The sequence below is a fragment of the Acomys minous genome (assembly GCF_964271855.1).
Source record: "Acomys minous genome assembly, chromosome: 8".
Lineage (NCBI taxonomy): Eukaryota > Metazoa > Chordata > Mammalia > Rodentia > Muridae > Acomys > Acomys minous.
Window position 1 is genome coordinate 54,271,137 of NC_140489.1, and position 18,733 is coordinate 54,289,869.

Sequence of the window (18,733 nt, forward strand, 5' to 3'; positions counted from 1 at the left end):
GCCCAGGCCATTCACTGTAAAAACAGCACTCACTGATGTCTTTACTAACACATTTTTGAAATTATTTCAGTCATACACAGTTGTGCAATCTGAAAAGGGGTGGAATTTTCAACAACTCAACAAAAAAAGGCAGTATGGACTTAAGAATTGGCATACAGCGAACTGCAAAACTAGTCACATTCTCATCTTTGATAATTAAGAGAACTTATCTCCTTAAACACTACACAAAAATCAAGATGACTAGGAGAATCATGAACAGAATTATTGCACCTATAACTGGAGTCACAAAATTGTCTTCTGCATAGCAGGAAAATCAGTATTCAGGAATACACATTTTAATCCTGACACACTAGATTTTTTAACATGCATTTTTTCTAGGCATGCCGTAATAAAATAAAATTGGCTTTCAAAACGTAGCTATATTTTCCCTTGTTCTAAAGGATCCACATCCAAATGAGTTGACTTTGATGGGGAGGTAGCAAGTACATAACTGCTTTTTCTTTCTATCTTTATTTGAGGTGTATGCAGCAAAAGAGAGACAGAGACACACAGAGAGATACAGAAATACATAGAGAAAATTATGATTTCTCTTCTTCAGAAAACATTAATTCATTTCCCAAACCTCAATTGTCATGACCTCATGACTTCATCTATGCAAATTTTATCTCTAACACCATTTTTCCATGAGTTTGGGATTCAATGAAAAATCTTGGAAGAGATATAGATATATGGTGGTGCACACCTGAAATATTAGTACACTGGTAACCAAAGCATGAATATTACAACATAATACAAGTTTAGGCTATTTATAAATAACCTATATAAAATCACAAAACATGGGGGTGGGATGTTGTAACAAGAGAAGTAAACAATTTTATAAATATTATAAGGAAAAACAGAAAGTCAAAATGAACAAACATTAAATTATTCATGACCTTTATAATTTACAATAGCCATTAGGGAAAAATAGGGGTTTCTGCTTCCAGTTATGATAGCATAAAAGGAACCAATATTCTCTCTCTTGCTTTTTAAACAACTAAAATGTAGAAAATATGGAAGACAGACCTACATTTGATAAAGATTAGCAACAGAGTCCCACTGAAGCTGCCTTTACTGTCTGCTTAGAGTGAGTTTGAATTTTTTCACATCACAAGAAGGAGGACACATAGTAGCACAGTAGTTCTGAAGCATACACAGCATAGCAGTTTTACACAATTGATAGAAAATAGGAAGTGTGGTCTTCTAGACTAAGTTTGCAGGCATGGAGATATGTACAGAGAAAACCCTTACAGAATCCTTCTTGAATTTATTATGAATGGTATTTATCTAAAAATGGCCAGGATGGCAAAAAGTAAGAAACTATTACTCCAAATGGGGACTGTCGATAGTCAAAGATGTAGATATGAGAGTCATGGGAGAACTAGCCAGCAGAGATGGGGTGACAGTGAAAGGGAAAGGATCATTATCAAGAGGAGAGAATTGAACAAAGGAACTTCCATGCATGAACAATGTATGAGCACAATGATGGCACACAAGATAGAATTCACCACAGAGTAGACAAGTTGAAAGATATGTTTTGAGACAATGACAAAATAGCAGCAACGGAAGTGATTCAAAATAAGACGCTTAGAGAATACTACAGTGAGATTAAATGAACAAAAACAAAGATGCTTAAAACTGTGTTTGTCAATGTGTTGTAAGGCTGTCAAAGAACCAAATTTGTCAGAAGATACCTACAAAAGGAGGGAGGAAGAATGGCATTGAAGCAATAATGACTTCAGTAGCTCAAAATAATTTTAAATTAATCATAAACCAACTGATTCCACCTCAAGAAACTCTCAGTGAAACAATTATTTTTAAAAAGAACAGAATGATCACTTTCTGCATAATGCTAACAAAATATAATCTCAAACACAGTCAAAAGGAAAAAAACTACCTATACCTGTCATAATGTGCATCATAATATTAAAAAAAAAGAATGTTGGGTGCTCAGCTACAGCATAAAAAGGAAGACCCTAAAGAGGCATGTCAAAAAGGAGCTCGATAGATATTTGCAGAATGACTATATATTTTTAAAAAAATGGTAGAGAAACGCATTCCTATAGATTTGTACCCATGTAAAAAGCCTGCTGTAGTGGACAGTCTTAGTAATCCACACCCTGGGGAGGGAGGGACAGATGATTACTAAGGCTTTACTAGTAGCCACTCTAGCTGATGGCTGAGCTTCAAGCCAATGATAGATTCTGTACGATAGGAAGTAGACAGTATTAGTGATGATGACTCTAACGTGGTCCTCCAAGTACTTCATACTCAAGAGTCTCCAGCTTACCACAAGGACACTTGTTCAACTCTGCTCATTGCTGTCTTATTTGTAATGTCAAAACTGGAAACAACCACAATGTTCCTAAACTGCAGAATGAAAAGAGAAAAATGTGGAACATTTACACAATGGAATACTACTCAGCTATTTAAAAAAAGGCATTATGCAATTTGCAGGCAGATGGATAAAATGAGAAAAAATCATTGTAAGTGAGGTAACCCGGAAAGTCTTGCATGGTATGTACTCACTTATACAATGATATTAGCCATATAGTACAAGATAACTATACTACAGTTCACAGACTCCAAAAATCCCAAGGGGAGCCCAACAGAAAATGCTTGAATCTCACCCAGAACAGGAAATACAATAGGCATCCAGAGCAGATGGAGAGAGGGGATTGTCTGGGAGATGGGGCAGTGAAGAGAGTGGGAATGTGGATCAAGTGGTCTGAGAGAGGAAGTTGGTGAAAAGAACTTGGAAAGAGAACAGAAATTGGGGGTTGTCTATCAGACAGGGGATGCTCCTGAGAGTCTATAGGGGTGACCATAGCTGAACTACTAGCTAGAGTTAAGCAGCATAAAGTCATCACCTCCTGTAGCGAGGTAGGACTCAGTGAAAGGAAGGGGACACCAACCCACACATAAAACCTTCAACCCGTAATGTGTCTTCTCTACAAAAAGTATAGAAACAAAGATGGAACAGAGACTGAGAGAATGGTAAACTACTGACTGGCCCAGCTTGAGATGCACCCAAGGGGAGAAAGTAGACTGTTTTCACTGTTAGTGATACTCTGCTATGCTTGCAGACAGGAGTCCTCTGAGAGGCCTTGTCTGGCAGCTGATATAGACAGATGCAGAGACCCAAGGCCAAGCAATGAGCTGAGCTCAGGGAGTGTGGTGGAAGAGTGGGAGGAAGGATAGAGGGAGCAAGAGGGGTCAAGGATACCACAAGAAGACCTACAGAGTTAAATAATTTGGGTCCATAGGGGCTCACAGAGACTGAATCACCAACTGAAGAGCTTGCATGGGCAGGACATGGACCTCCCCTGTATGTATGTAGCAAACATACAGCTGGGTTGTCTTCTGCATCCACTAACATTAGGGGCTGTCTTGGAATCTGCTGGGTCACTTTCCCCTAGCTGGGCTGTCTTGCCACTCTCTGGTGGGAGAGGATGCTCTTAGTCCTGAAGTGACTTGAGATGCCAGAGTGGATTTGTACTAGTTTGGGGCCTCCTTTCTATGGAAGGAAGGAGAGGGGAAATAGAAGGAGGGGAGTTGGGGGTAGGACTGAGTGAAGAGAGGAGGAATGGAGTGCAAAGTGATTAAACAAATAAATGTAGGAAAAAATTAAAAGCTCATATCTAGCGATAAAAGTAAGAATATAACCTGTAGCAAATACATTAAAAATTTTCATATGTCAGTAAAAATATTAATTGCTTAAAAAGTTGGCAGATATTTTAAAGAACATTGAATTGAAAAACACCCTAAAAGAATATTAATCATGCAGATGTACATTAAAATTCATTACTTATTAGTAAAATGAAAATTAAAACATATAAATGTCCAGGCCTCATGGCTCATTCCTTTAATCCCACACTTGGGAGGCAGTAGCAGGAAGAATTTTGGGAATTTATGGGCAGCTTGGTCTGCTGAGTGAGTGCCAGGACATCCAGAAATATATAATAGAGAGATCCTGCCTCTAAATAAAGGAATGAATGTATGAATGAGTGAATAAAATATGATAAACTGAACACCATTGTTACTCAAAGAAAATAGGAATAATACAATTAACTTAGAGGAAGATTTGGAACAAAGGTTTTAGAAGATCTTGACTTCTATCACAGTCCCACCCTTTAAGGTCATATCCAATATAGTGATGATAGTCATGGCTCAGTTTATTGTAAGGTACAAAGGTTTCCTAAGAAAAATGGCTCAGAGAAATAAGCATCATAAGGTGAAAAAATAATGAACATGTGAAAAAAATTTGTCTTGATCTCTTTGGTTACAGGACATTTTAAACAAAAGCCATGTATAAATAACTGAACACAATTCTTTACCTTAATGGTTACTATACACAGAATGCCTAATATTAAAAAAAAACCCTACAAGATACATGAAAAGGAAGAGAAAGGATCTAAAAGAAGCCAAAATATCTTAATAAGATAGTTTGGGATTCTGAAATTATCATGAAGAAAATTCAGGATAACTAGGATTAATGGGTTATGATCCCTATAATGTTGGGATGGTAACACAAGAAGAAGAAATGGGTAACATAAGAAAAGAATTTAAAACTCTAAGAAATAATAGAAAAGAATGTCTTTGGTTAAATAAGCTAGAAATAATCACAGGCATAATTATTAAACATAAATATAGGATGATTAAAATAGCATATTGAAATAAATGATTCTGATGATGAAAAATTAACTAAAAACGATTGCATGTTAACTAAGAAACAATAACAAAAGTAAACACTATGCAAGTGGAATTAAATCAAAAGGAGTGAACAAGAAGTATGCAGCAAGGAAGTTTTATTTATTTATAAAGTGCAGATGAATTCAGTAATCCCACAAATCAAGAATGCCAAAATGAGAAAGAAAAAGACTTACCTACAGGAAACAGTTAAAACTATAAGGAACCAAAGAGCAAAATGTTTAAGGACACCAGAGCACAAAACATATCTTATTTTAGAACAAAAGGAAGAATTTCATGAGGAATGAGAGAAAAACTTAATTAAAGAAAAACATAAGTAATTATTTTATTCCTTCTCATACCTTTGGTGAGGTTGAAGACCAGATATTTCTAGTGCAATAGTTAGGCTTAAGTTGTTTAGGACTTAAGGAAAAGTTTTAAGGTCTAGAAGGATGTTTTTCAGTTGATAAATACAAGATATAGTAGAGAATAATTTAGGTACAAAACTTCAGATTCACCTAGAGAGGACAGATAGTATTTTCTTCAAGGCTGCCAAATACAAATGAGCTAAACATTTCAAATGTAACTTTTACATATGGCTTTCCTGACTGTTTCATAAAGGTTATTACTGAATGTACTTTATTATAAATAAATAAAGTCCATATGCATAAGAAAAATCTCTTAAAATCATTCTACATGGCAGTCTTACCCTACTCTTAAATCCAAATGAAGGGTCTCAAGATATAATTTCTTCTTATATTCTTGCGCAGGGTATAGAAATCTCTACATTTATTTACTAGATTAATAAGAACAAACTGAATTTAGACAAACAGATCTCCTTAGTAAATATACAATATTCTCATTAAGATACTAACAAGTTGAAAAATGAATGAATAAAAAGAATTATATAATATCATCAAGTAAAATATGTCCCAACCATACAATGTTAGGATGAACACTGAAATAATATGATTCATCACACCATCACACAACAAGTGTATGTTAGTTATAAATGAGTGCTTATGAAATAAAATTAAAAGAAAACAAGATATTTTATGTTTAAGACCATTTCAAACTATTTTTTGAGAAGAATACAAATAAATACTGAAGAACAAAGCATCATCATAATGGTCTGCTGAGTAGTAGCTGAATATCTGTTCACAATGTAGTTTCTAAGATGCACATGAGTTTCATATCTTTCTGTATTATGTACTTCAATAAAATAAGAACACTGAAGGTTTCTCTAACTCATGAAACCACAAAAACAAGAGCCTGCTGATGAGAATACACAAAATTGTGTGAGGAAATAAGACCAAAAAAATAAAAGCAAGGCATTTAACCTATAAAAATAGTAGTTGCACTCAGGATTAAGTTGGGAAGTTATGACTCTGAAGAAAAATGAATTCCAATAAATAACAACGTAAGTTAGAAAAGGTTATAGTAAGAGTCCTTTTTAGTACCTAAATCTCTAATTGCTAAGGAAAACCCATATTTTTCTGAAGTTCTATTCAATGAGAAAAATATTAATATATGTAAATACTCATTAAGATATATTCTATTTTTATATTTATACTTGACAGAAATTAAATCATGTTACTTAGACTTAATGCACTTGCATTTTTTCCATTTTTTATTATCCAGAAACCCATTCCTGAAAAATAGAGTAGGGTCCTGATTTAGGGAAAAGTCTACAAAAGCAAACACCATCATGTCCTGATGTGCTGAACAGTCTATGAAATCTCTTCTGAGAGCAGGTTCCACAAATTTCTGTCACATCAGTTTAGTGTCATCTTCAAAGAAGTCTAGAAGATGTAAGCTTTTACATACATAGAATCACTGTTAGGGTTGCTGAATTCCAACATCAGACCCATTAAAGCTGAAAGTTGACAACTGAAATAGTTATTCTACAATGGTTATTATGTAAAAGATGATTCATGGGACAATATGGGTTACAGTAAGAATAATATCATTTCTTAGAAAGAGATTACTTATACAAACAATGAATGATGACGAAACACAAAAGTTGTCCTTTAAAAGCCAGAGAGGGACTGGAGAAAAAGTTCAGAGTTAGAGCACTTGCTTATCACGTGGGAGGCCATATGTTCAATTCTAGTATTAAAAAAAAAACTAGAAAACTTAAACATCATAAATATTATACTTTATTTTTGACCTCTTTGGGCTTCATAGTGAATTCCAGAGCAGGATGAGCTACATGAGACAACCTCAACTCAAATTAGTAAATAAATTATAATTAATTAATAACAAAAAGAGTTACAGAAAACATGAGTGGTCCTGATCACTATTTAGCTTATCCATGGTTAGCATCCTACTATTCAATAGATAATAATGATATTCCACTCAACAGTGTTATCATAGATATTATACATTTTGCTTCCCTTTGTGTTGGCAGCTACATAAAGTGTAAGGGAGATGCCAAGTGATGTTTCATTATATGTGATTTCATGGTTTACAAACTAGAAAATATAGAAACTATTAATGCTTTGGTGGAGCTGTTTCAAAGACACAGTGACAAAACACAGCTCAGTTTATTGGACACAGTTTCAAAATATAGCTTCATTTTAAAAGCCCAGTCAACAAAACACCAAGAAGCTTCGCCTATGACAAACTGCAAGAGAAATGCTAGCTACAATAGGATATAAGGCTTGCAATAATACCTGTAGAAGTTCCTAGAGATATTTACCTCTTTAAAAATAATCATTCCCTAAAGTAATCAATACACATGGACCCAGAACAATTCACAACATAGTTTTTAAACAATACTGTCTACTACCAAGACTGAAAGAAAGACTAGATGTTCACCATTAGTTGAACTATGCTGATAATGAGCATATGGTACTAATTATTCATTTCATTGCCTATTGAAGCTCTCATGACTAATATAATTTTTGCAGTGGTGCACGGTATTTTTGTAGATGTGATAAGCAGAATAATGAAATAAAATAACACATCCAAATATGTTCATACATATATGAAAAATGTGCATGTCATAATTTGAATTTCAATTTAATTAGAAATGGCTGTTTTCTTCAATAAACAATATTGAGACCATCAGTTATGAGGGAAAGAAGAATGGAATAGAACTAAACTGTACTCTAAATATAATTTTATTTCTATATTAAACAATAGATGAAAACAAAGTTTAAAATATTCACTGTGTTGCAAAATGTATTTATTCGGTGTTAGAGAAGGATAGCTCAATTAATTCACAAAATCAAAATGCACATATAAACACTTGTACACACTAAAAAGAAAAAGTACACAGAATAGACAAGTGACAACTTTTCCATATCAAATGGAAATTTTAAAAAATATTAGCTGCTTTTCTGAAGCACAGGGTACTCTTAAGAGATGACTCTGTATAACAAAAAAATACTGCAATTGTCATTGAATTAACCTTTAAAACATTTCATGAAATTTATGACAATAATTAATTAATTAATGTGTCAGTCCTATATACAAAATTATAATTGTGCTAGTGGCAGAGAAGCTTAAATATGCTCAATAGGTATTGATTTAGGTAAGTCCAACAGTCACAGATCCACACAGATATGTCCCTGGACTACTGTCTACTGAAGACATGGAAAGAGCACTTTATTACCATCACAGTAGGAGAATGCAGGGCAACGTTATCTCATCCAAACCACCTGGAGCCCCTGACAGGAGCATGGTTAGCCATCACCAGATACTGAAAGATTCCTGGAGAACTCATGAGAACAATGTCACAAGACCCATAGCAAGCACTCCGACTATACTATCTGTGAACCACTGTGGGATGGGAAAAGCTTATGACCTATACTCCTCCTCTCCTCACCTTATTTCTGGTGACTAGTATCAGTGGGTTGCATTGAAATTGTCATTTGTGTCTTGTGTGTTACCTCTGTCTTACCAGCCTGTATGTGTTTTAGGTGTGGAAAATTTTATTACTATTCCTAAAAATAGAATGTTAGTGCTTAATAACAAAGTATATTATTAAAATTAAAACAACATCTATTGATTAGTAAAGATGTCTGGTACCAAAATAATCCACAAGTAGTGTAAAATGAAATATTTACCTTTTCAACTATTTCCCATGATCATGCAAGAGAAATAGTAGCAAATTTAGTAATATCTCAGAATTGCTTCCAGAATTAAATTTTATAGAAAAACAAATCTAGACAAAGATTTCAGACTTACTGAAACAATAAAATTGATTAATAAGAGAATAGCAAAGAGTTTTCTATGTATTAAATAAAGTAAATATATATGTAGTAGTATTTATATATATAGTAGTAAATATATATATATCTATAGTAGTGAAACGAAGAAAGTTCACTATAAAACTTGGAAGCACTGATAGTTTTATGTCTTATTTGTATTAACACTTCCTTTTAGCTGCAGTGATTACAATTTTCCATTCACAAAATGGAGTCATGCGATATGTATATAATCTCAGCAAAGCTTATTACTACATTTCCATTTGTTTTCATTTTCTGCAAGCTTCTATTCAAACAGGATTACAGAAATGTTTAATATATAACTAATATTATGATGAAATGCCTCATATATCTACAACATATAACAATGTATTTAATATAACGAAGATGAGAATCTCTAGAGTTTGTCGTAAAGACTCCAGTGCTATATCTTTTTCAACAGTGTGTTCCATTTATGTATTGTTTACATTTTAGTCTTGTGTCATTATAATTGTTCTTTATAAAAATAATTCAATATATCACTATTAATATCTATATGTGTGCATGTGTGTATGTGATGTGTGCTCATATTAGTGCAAATATGAAGTACACTAAAGTTTCTAGTAAAGCTTTCACAATACGGATTTCTAATTCCAGTGTGGGATCCAATTTAGGTCACTAGGTTAGTACATTTACCTGTACAAAGTAAGTCCATTCACCTGTAGGGTGATGTAACAATCCTACATTGTTTTTACTAATGTATTAGGGCATAAAGCTGTACATATAAATGGGATTCTCTGTGATGTTTCTACTAAGAGATTTTGTAATGTTCAATTTATCTTGTGTGCATTGATTGGCATAAAAAGCTGTCATTTCTACAGAGTCAAAACACTCAAATTAGTGCCTTGTTTCTGAAATACCAACAATTTTCTGATCTGCAGTTACCATGCTCTGTAATACCAAACCATAAATTCTTACTCCTGTGGAACGTAAACCCAGTACCTAATGATCAAAATTTGCTTTTTCCCTTTTCTTACTGGCCTCAAGCATTCATTAATCTACCGAACTCTTCTCTGGTATCTTTAATTCATGGATTCCACATATCAATGAGATCACATGGTATTTGTTTTCTCTGGTTAGCCTAACCTATTTCATTTAACATGATGACCTCTTATTTTAATCCAATATCTCGAGTAGTTTCTTTGTCTATTTCTCTTATATAGTTTAATAGTACTTCTTTTATATACACATCATACTGCCTTATCTATCCATCTTTTGAAGGATGGCATACTTTTTATAGTAAATCATATTTATTTGCTGTTTTGCTTATTTATATTTTACATGAAAAGTTTATTATATACTTAAATATTTGTTCTTTTGGTTAATTTTCTGTAGGCTAGTTAAAATTTGTTCTCATCCATCATATTAACCAAAGTAACTATTTTTTGCATGTTTAAGCTTATTTATGAATATAATTCAGAAAAGAATATCATCCCAATAAGTAAAAAGAGATACTTTCTTATTGGTATGAAGATTCTGTCTAAGTCTATAGAACATTTTAATTTTTGAGGCTTAAAATATACAAGAACAGAAAATCCTGCTTAATTCTCATGGAGGTCATGTTCGATACAAGTAAAATGATACTAACAGAACAGATTAAATGTTTATATGATATATTTGATGATTCTTGCATGACATTTCCTTCAATATTTTTATCATCAGTCTTCACTTTCCTGCTGTGGCTTTATAATATTTGTGAGACAGTACCATTTTATAACTTCTCGCATTTCTGAATTTTGTCTCTAAAAAGTCAGTAATTGGGATTTCTAGTCTAAAAGCATTCATAAAACACCAAACATACTGAACAACTTCTTTATGCTTTGAATAAAAGCACATGTGTGTTATGATAGATAGAGAACCACAAACCGACCCTGCAATTCAGAAATCCGTCAAGGTTCTTTTGGAATCATTATATTGGATGACATTTTTTTTTCTTAACGCTATTTTCCACATGGAATCGTTTCTGTCTGGTGACAAAAAGAACATCCATCAATGACAGAGATGCATGTTTACTATAACTGTTCAAGCCAAACAGAATTACCACTTAAACCTGATCAAGGATTGGAAAAAATCTACTGTTTAGTTTAAACATAAATACAAAACATACTGGGAAAGGTCTAACAACATAAACCTGTTAAAAAAAACTTAATTTAAAATTTTCACAAAATTCCAGTCATGAATATTCTGTTCTTAGTCCTCTTTCGACAGAGAAAATCTTTGTTATGTTAATGTTTATCTTTCTTTTACTTCATAAATAATGAAGTCACGTTTTAAAATCAGAGATTATTTCTGTGTTTGAAACTTTTTCCTAGGAAACATTGATATAATGGAAGAGGAGCTCATTTATTTTAATGGAGTGCTATACTCAAGTCATAAACACATAAATGGATGTTTAAACGACATCTATTTTTCAGATACTAGACTATATGTTAAGGTTTGAATGTTATCTTAGTAATGCCTACATGCATGCAATTTATCAAAAGAAATCCATGATTTTTGTGTATTACAAGATTTTAGCTTTCCTGGAGTCAGGAGAAAAAAATTACAAGAAACAGGTGAGTAGAAACCAACACAGAGCCCTCATCTCTATGGCCAAAACTAATGCCCGTGGTTTGGATGACATCCAGAGGATGCACGGAGATTTATTTTCGTGCTTAGCCAATTACTACTTGAATTTTACCAAATCCAAAACTGAGGCTAGTTACACATGGAAATAAATCACCACCACACAATATCACACCTCTCTTGCATGTGTGGGTGTTCAGCAACGATGGAGGAGGTGGTCATTGGCGAGCAGCCTGAAAAGAGCCCACAGGGCAGCAATCCCAACTGCATGCTGTCTTTGCCATCTTTCATTACAACCTCTTTAACAATTGTAGAAATATGTTTGTGTTAAAACTCCAATACTGAAGTTAGATATGCCGTCTAATGTCACACTTCAAAATCAAGTCTCCTAGTTTTCTTGTAGTCTTAATGTTTTCAGTTGATAATTCTATGTCTATCACTTAGAGCCTTCATGGTAGAAATCACTGGAAGTGTTATTGGAAGTATTAATCAGTATAGCAGTCATATCTAAATTTCTTCCCATGGTTATTTATGGATTTTCACTAAAAGTAGCCTTTGGATAGGCTGCAAACATTTTTCTTGGTGTATTGCCACCTGCACCCTGTTTAATGTTGATGAGAGGTGCATCCATTTACCCAGAATATTCTAAATCTGACACAACGTTCCACGGTTTTGCTCACATTGATAGCTGATGGTGAAATACAGGGATAGGGTCCTTTTCAGGATAACCAAGATAACCTTAATTTGAATTAGTATAAATTGGTTTGTCCCCATTTATTTCAAAGCTAATACCTAACAAGGGAGATTGCTTCCCTCACTGAAAGCCCATGGCTATGAGTACTCCTCATAGGTAATTAATTTCTCCAAGCTCTGCAAAGGCAGAGCATCTATTGAGACCTCTCCACAGGGCACTACTCTGTAGGAAGCACTGCAGGCCAACACAAACTAGAGGCACAGACAGCAGATCCTCTACATCTGCCAGCTTAAGGCATGTTCAGCACTGTTTTCAGTGCCTCTGGGCTTTTGGAAACCTGTGTTGTCACTCAAGCTTCTGGGATTTTATCTCAAAAGGACAACACAGCAGCTCATTAACAGCAGTGTAGGGTTGAAATCTATCTCAGAAAGCCAGACAAATTCAATTTCCAATGAATCTATTTTCATTATCTTAAATGATGCTATTTCACACACTCAAGGCACCTGACAATTTTTACTTTTCAATTCCTGTTTACACCAAGGTAGCTCACTCTGTGTTCTGTTATCCTTATTTCCCTACAAGTGTGTAATTGTGGTTTAATGAGACATTTCAGGTATTATTTTACCTGTTCCAGAAAGAAAGGCAAAAGCAGGTCTTGTTTTTGTAGATAAATCCAACCAGATTAGATTTTTCAAATGCACAGAAGGGACATGTTTTGCTTAATGGAATTCCCTGTTGCTATCAAAGTTTCGTAGTGCTTCATTGCTGATGGCTTTTGCTAGTGAGTGGACTTATCTGCCTCCCGCGCCCCTTCAGAGCTTGACACTATGTCACTCGATCTGTATGCTAATAACAGGACCCAGTCGTTGCCTTTCGGATGCAGCCGGAGATATGAAAAGGATTTATTTGGAAGGTAACTAAGATTCCTCTGAAACGTGATAAATGCGAAGCACTTAGGTAATTAATTATATCTGATTGAAAGAGACTGGCAAGAGATGTACTGAACATAATACTTGGCACAGTCTGTTTTAGGTTGGCTTTTTTTGGGAATCATTTAAAGTATTTTTATTTATTCTTTTTGTGCAGAGAGATGCATAATTTCACATGTTCTTGCTCTGTTCCTGCTCTTTATTTCAGTATGACTGAATCTAGTTGACACTCACTTCAAATAATCAGGTAAGCTTTCCCACCTGGGTATTGATTTTGCCCTATTAATGATCCTGATTTATTTGTTTTGTGGGTCACATATTCTAAGTTCATATATTAAAAGTAACAATTGCATCTATATGCTTGAGCATATAACTTTGTAGCAGCCCAGAAATGGTTAAAAGAATAAAATGAATTAATGGTTTACACATTAGAACCAGGCATTTCAAAGTTATATTTTTGATCATTAAATAAGTCTACTAAATAGAATTATTTAGCACAATATACCACATATGCATATAAGTATCAATATCATTATAGAGTATATTTTATAAATCATAAATGTGAAATTCGTGAAAAATAACTTAAATTTTATTTGCCATATAAAAAATCTTAATATTTAGAAGGTATAATAACTTACGGGGGTGTTATTGCTATTATGTATTCACAAAACAGGTTAACATGCATATGCATGCACTCACACAGATGTGTATACATGAGAAGATTTTTCTATTCAGTAGTATCATGTATAACTTTTTGTTTCATGAATAGCTTTTTTAAAAAATAAATAAATAATTTAGGAGGTGATGGAAATGGAAAAGGGTGCTTGGCCTACTGGACACTAAAACGACAGAGAAAAAATGCCACTAGAACAACAGTGGTCAGATCAGCTTCCCTGAGGAAGCTGGGTTGGATTGAGTATTCCATTGCATTTCCTTCTACTTCTCCATTCTCTATTTTATTTTCAAGATCCAGCACAAACTGTTGTACTTTGTTTTAAAAAGAAATACTAGTGATAAGCTATGAATTTTCTAGGAGCTATTTGAAATTAGCTTCTAACTAGGAATGCATTTACTTTCTCTGTTTTTCAAGTTTTTTAAATCAATGCAGGACTTTTAGCCTAACACTATTCACTGTTTTATCAATATGGTGAGGTTGTGAGGGGACAGCAGGGGGGTGGGAGAAGGTGAGAGGGAGAGGAAGTTCCACTCTTAAAAATAATAGAGTTGTAATTAAAAAAAATACAAAACTGAATTAGTCACAATAATTGTTATCAACATATATATTATGTTTATGTAGCATTGTACTCTCATTAATTAAACAGATCTTTTGGTCTTATATAGATGCTAGTATATAAAAATATGTTTGATTTCAATGTTCTGTGATTAATATTAGGGAATTACATTCATAAATACATTTCCTTAGCAAACAACTTTTATAAAGTTAAATGCTTTCGTCAGAAAAGCTAAGCTTTTCAGCAGAAAAGAACAATAATTAATAGTTACATTTAATGTGTAACATTGCCTTAAATGTAGATGTGATCTTTCATTTCATTAAGATTTATAGAAGATTAAAACCTAGCAAGTTTTTTCAAGATGCTCTATTCAATAAAAAGGTCAAGAGCCATAAAATAAATAGAAATATCAAAATAAATTAATAAATCATGAATTAGTGGTTGATGAATAAATTAAATATACATAGGGGAAATGCTACACTGAAACAATGATTTGTAATTTGTCAAATGTGTATTTTATGCTACAACTGCATTATAGTGAATTTGTTGTTATATAATACAGATACATTCTTTTTCTCTATATTAAATATAGTCCTCTAAGATGACTTAGGGCATGAAGTAATAACAGGCTGCTTGATGACTGCTCTAATCTTACACAACTGGTAGCAATAATGAAGAAATTATTCTCCATTAATAAAATAGATATCTGTATTGAAGGTTTCCTGGACTTGTAATGTGCTGCAAAATTGAACTATGCTTATGAAGCATCTCATACTCACTTAATAAAAAAATAATAACTGATAAAGTGTTAAAGTTAAGCCAATACTTTGCTGTTTATACAAATAGACCAACATTTATTTTCTGTGTAAGGACATTTGATACATTCCCTGGATCAATAATAGGTGTCTGTGATAACATGCGCACGCACGCATGCGTGCGTGCACACACACACACACACACACACACACACACACACATTTGGAGGCAAAAAAATCTCCATTAAGATTATAAAACTTGAACAATAGAAAATCAATAGTTTTAAAAAGATTTACTTTTTCAAGGAAAATGTCTTAAATTCTGAACCCTATAAACATAATTCAGGAAACAATGTATCTATCTGACTTACTAGATCTTTTTGGTTGTTATATGAAGTATGTTATGTTTTGTATTCATCCAAGTATTCAGTCTTCTAATTACAATTCATTTTCTTTCATGTTATTGCTATTTTTTTGATTTTTCTAATGTGAATTTTTACAGTCTGTCATATACTATGAAAGAAAAAAAACCCCAAAGACTATTCCATTCTGTAAGTCAGCCAATCATGCAAAATAGTCGTTTACTGACCAATGCATCCCACCCATAGCCTTCAGTTGTCATAACACACTAAAACAGAACTGTTACATGACTATGCTCAATCTATTTGTGCAGTTCACAAAATTATTAGTTTAGCCTTTACATTCTCTAAGCAACAAAGTTGCAAATGTATCTTGCAATGCTTGCAAATCAAATCATGAGTATGGAAACAAATCAGAAGTTTCCATAAGGATGTAGGTTATCAAAAGAAAGCTAGTAGACTTCATTACCAGGAAAACTGGAAACAAAATATTATTAGAAACAAAAATGAACAATCCTGACTTCATTTTGTCCAAAATTTCTCAGCATTTCCAGTAAACCTCCCATAAGTGTTTTTAAATTGCCTGGCAATGATGGGACTGGATGTGTGCAACTTACTTCCAGAGCCTGAAGAGTTCCTCACTACCATGAAGGAGTCAGCGCGGGGCCTGGCTGCTGCAGAGGACTGGCAGGGTGAACGCATCTCCAATGCTGGTTCTGAGAAGGGTGTCGGAGGGAAGGGTGGTCATCTACTACATGTCTTCTCCACACCTGGCAGAACAGACACGGGGACTCTTCAGAGGAGGCAAACAGAACCAAGAAAAGCCATCAAAAACTGCTTTAAAGATACCTGGGATTTATTGTTTAAGTTGCATGTCCAATTCCAAATCAAGTTAGAATGTTCACTAATTAGAACTCAGATATATTTACATAAAAAGTTTTTCAATGTAAAAATAAAAATATACTTAGTAAAAAATATATTGAGAAAAAACCTTTCCAATGGAAATGTGCAATATGTTCTCATTCCAACAAATAAAACCTCTGCTTTTGATTTTGTAGAAGATACGGTCTCTTGAAATTGTAGGTAGTTTAAATGATCCTAACCCACATAGTACTTTTATAACTCACAGTATCTTTAATTATGACTTGCTAAGTACCAGGTACATATGCACATAATGTTAGGTATAGAAGTGAGAAAATCTATCACATCCTGTCTGGTCTACAAGAAAAACATATCTAGTTTATGTTAACTTTATTTTTTTTAAGGCAAAAATCTATCCATTGCAATACATTTATGTCTGGAGAAAAGATGTGTTTACATATATTATATACATTGAATTTTAAGTTCTTAATTGTATTTTTTATTTTATTGGGTTTTTTTTTTTTTTTTGAGACATGGCTGTCCTGGACTAGCTATGTAGATCATATTGGCCTTGAACTCAGGAGATCCTCCTGCCTCTTCCTTCCCAGTGCTGGCATTAAATGTGTGCACTACCATGCCCAGCTCTAGTTGTGTTTCTAAAGTGTGTGATCTATGATGATTTCTTCTCCTTTCTGAGGATTGACTGTCACTCTGTGTGGGATGCAGTGTTTAACTTTTTCTCATCTAAGAACTGAATAGGAGTTCCAACTGATATTTCAACCTAAAACTTTTAAAGCAGTGCAAATATTTTTCAAAATATCTTTAAAATTACTAAAATATCTTAGCTTGATTTAGATTGTGATAAATATTGACAGAAGCACAGACTATTTTCAAAATATGACAATAAATAATGAATATAAGATGAAACAAATACTATTTAATTTGACTTATTGCTTGTCCTGACACTCTTTATAAAAATATAAAGATGAATGACACATGTTTTGTCAGCTCAGAAGCCTTATTATTAATTAATGATTGTTGTTATTTTTGACACTACCAGAAAATATGATTTTACTAGGTGCTTTAAAATAAGCAATGCTCTAAATGTTTGGAGCTCCTAATAGTTTGAAATAAAAGATTGTTACATACTTCCAAGATCATCTTACAGAAATTGTTTACTTTGTGACCTAGCTAACTTAAAACCGTGGGGGGAAATGTTCAAATACGCGCACAGTGAAGGAAAAAGAGATATGACTTACTCTCAAGCCAGTACATTCCTCAACCACATAATCTGAGATAGACAAGCAGTATATGAATATTATATCAGTTGATACATTACATGAAACTTGAGTGTACAAATACTTAATAAACATCAACTCTGATCAGCTTTGCTTCCCATAACCCTGTTAGAAGTCTACTAGATCGCACTCAAACCATGGAGCTGATCATCTTTGGGCTCCTACATAGGAGCTTCCAGTCCCAACAACCAGCAAGATTTACTCAAAGAAAAAACTATGTCACCATTATTTTCTGTTCTCATTTTCATTCTATGTACTTTTCACTAAAGTTTAGCTCAAAGGGGATTTGTTATGTCCTGATTTTAGAAAGATAGTTGACAAAAACTATCCCAAAAATGTCCAAAGTACTAAAATACTTATGGTTTAATTTTTATATATTTTGTTAATTGAGGAGTTCATATAGTATATCTTTTCTAATGTTATTTTTATATTAATTTATTCATATTACATCTCAATGGTTATCCCATCCCTAGTGTCGTCCCATTCCTCCCTCCTTCCCATTTTCCTCTTACTCCCCTCCCCTATGACTGTGACTGAGGGGGATTACCACCCCCTGTATATGCTCACAGGGTATCAAGTCTCTTCTTGATAGCCTGCTATCCTTCCTCTGAGTGCCACCAGGTCTCCCCATCCAGGGAATGTAATCAAATTTGGGGGCACCAGAGTTCATGTGAAAGTCAGACCCTACTCTCCACTCAACTGTGGAGAATGTCCTGTCTGTTGGCTAGATATCTGTAAGGGTTTGAAGTTTACTGCATGTATTGTCCTTGGCTGGTGCCCTCGTTTGAGCAGGACCCCTGTGGTACATTTACACTATGGAATACTACTCAGCTATTAAAAACAAAGAATTCCCAAAATTTGTGGGCAAATGGATTGAACTAGAAATGATCATAAATGAGTGAGTTAACCCAGAAGCAGAAAGAGTCAAATGGTATATATTCACTTATAACTGGACACTAGTCCAAGGGGCATGTTCCATGAAAGTCTTCACTTACCAGGAAAGTGAGACAGAGGGGAGGACATCCTATTGACATATAATATATCTTAATCATATTTCTT

The 18,733-nt window shown here is 33.7% G+C and overlaps 1 protein-coding gene across 4 annotated transcripts in view; it reads right to left on the reverse strand.

Moving 5' to 3' along the window:
• The window catches only part of LRFN5 (leucine rich repeat and fibronectin type III domain containing 5), a 270,278-nt gene that overhangs the window by 128,061 nt on the left and 123,484 nt on the right, over positions 1 to 18,733 (reverse strand). For 3 of the 4 annotated variants that reach the window (XM_084791183.1, XM_084791180.1, XM_084791181.1), the window contains exon 2: positions 16,133 to 16,308. The gene's annotated coding sequence lies outside the window, so the exon portion shown is untranslated. The remainder of the gene's footprint in view (positions 1 to 16,132; positions 16,309 to 18,733) is intronic. The other variant, XM_084791182.1, reaches the window with a different exon arrangement.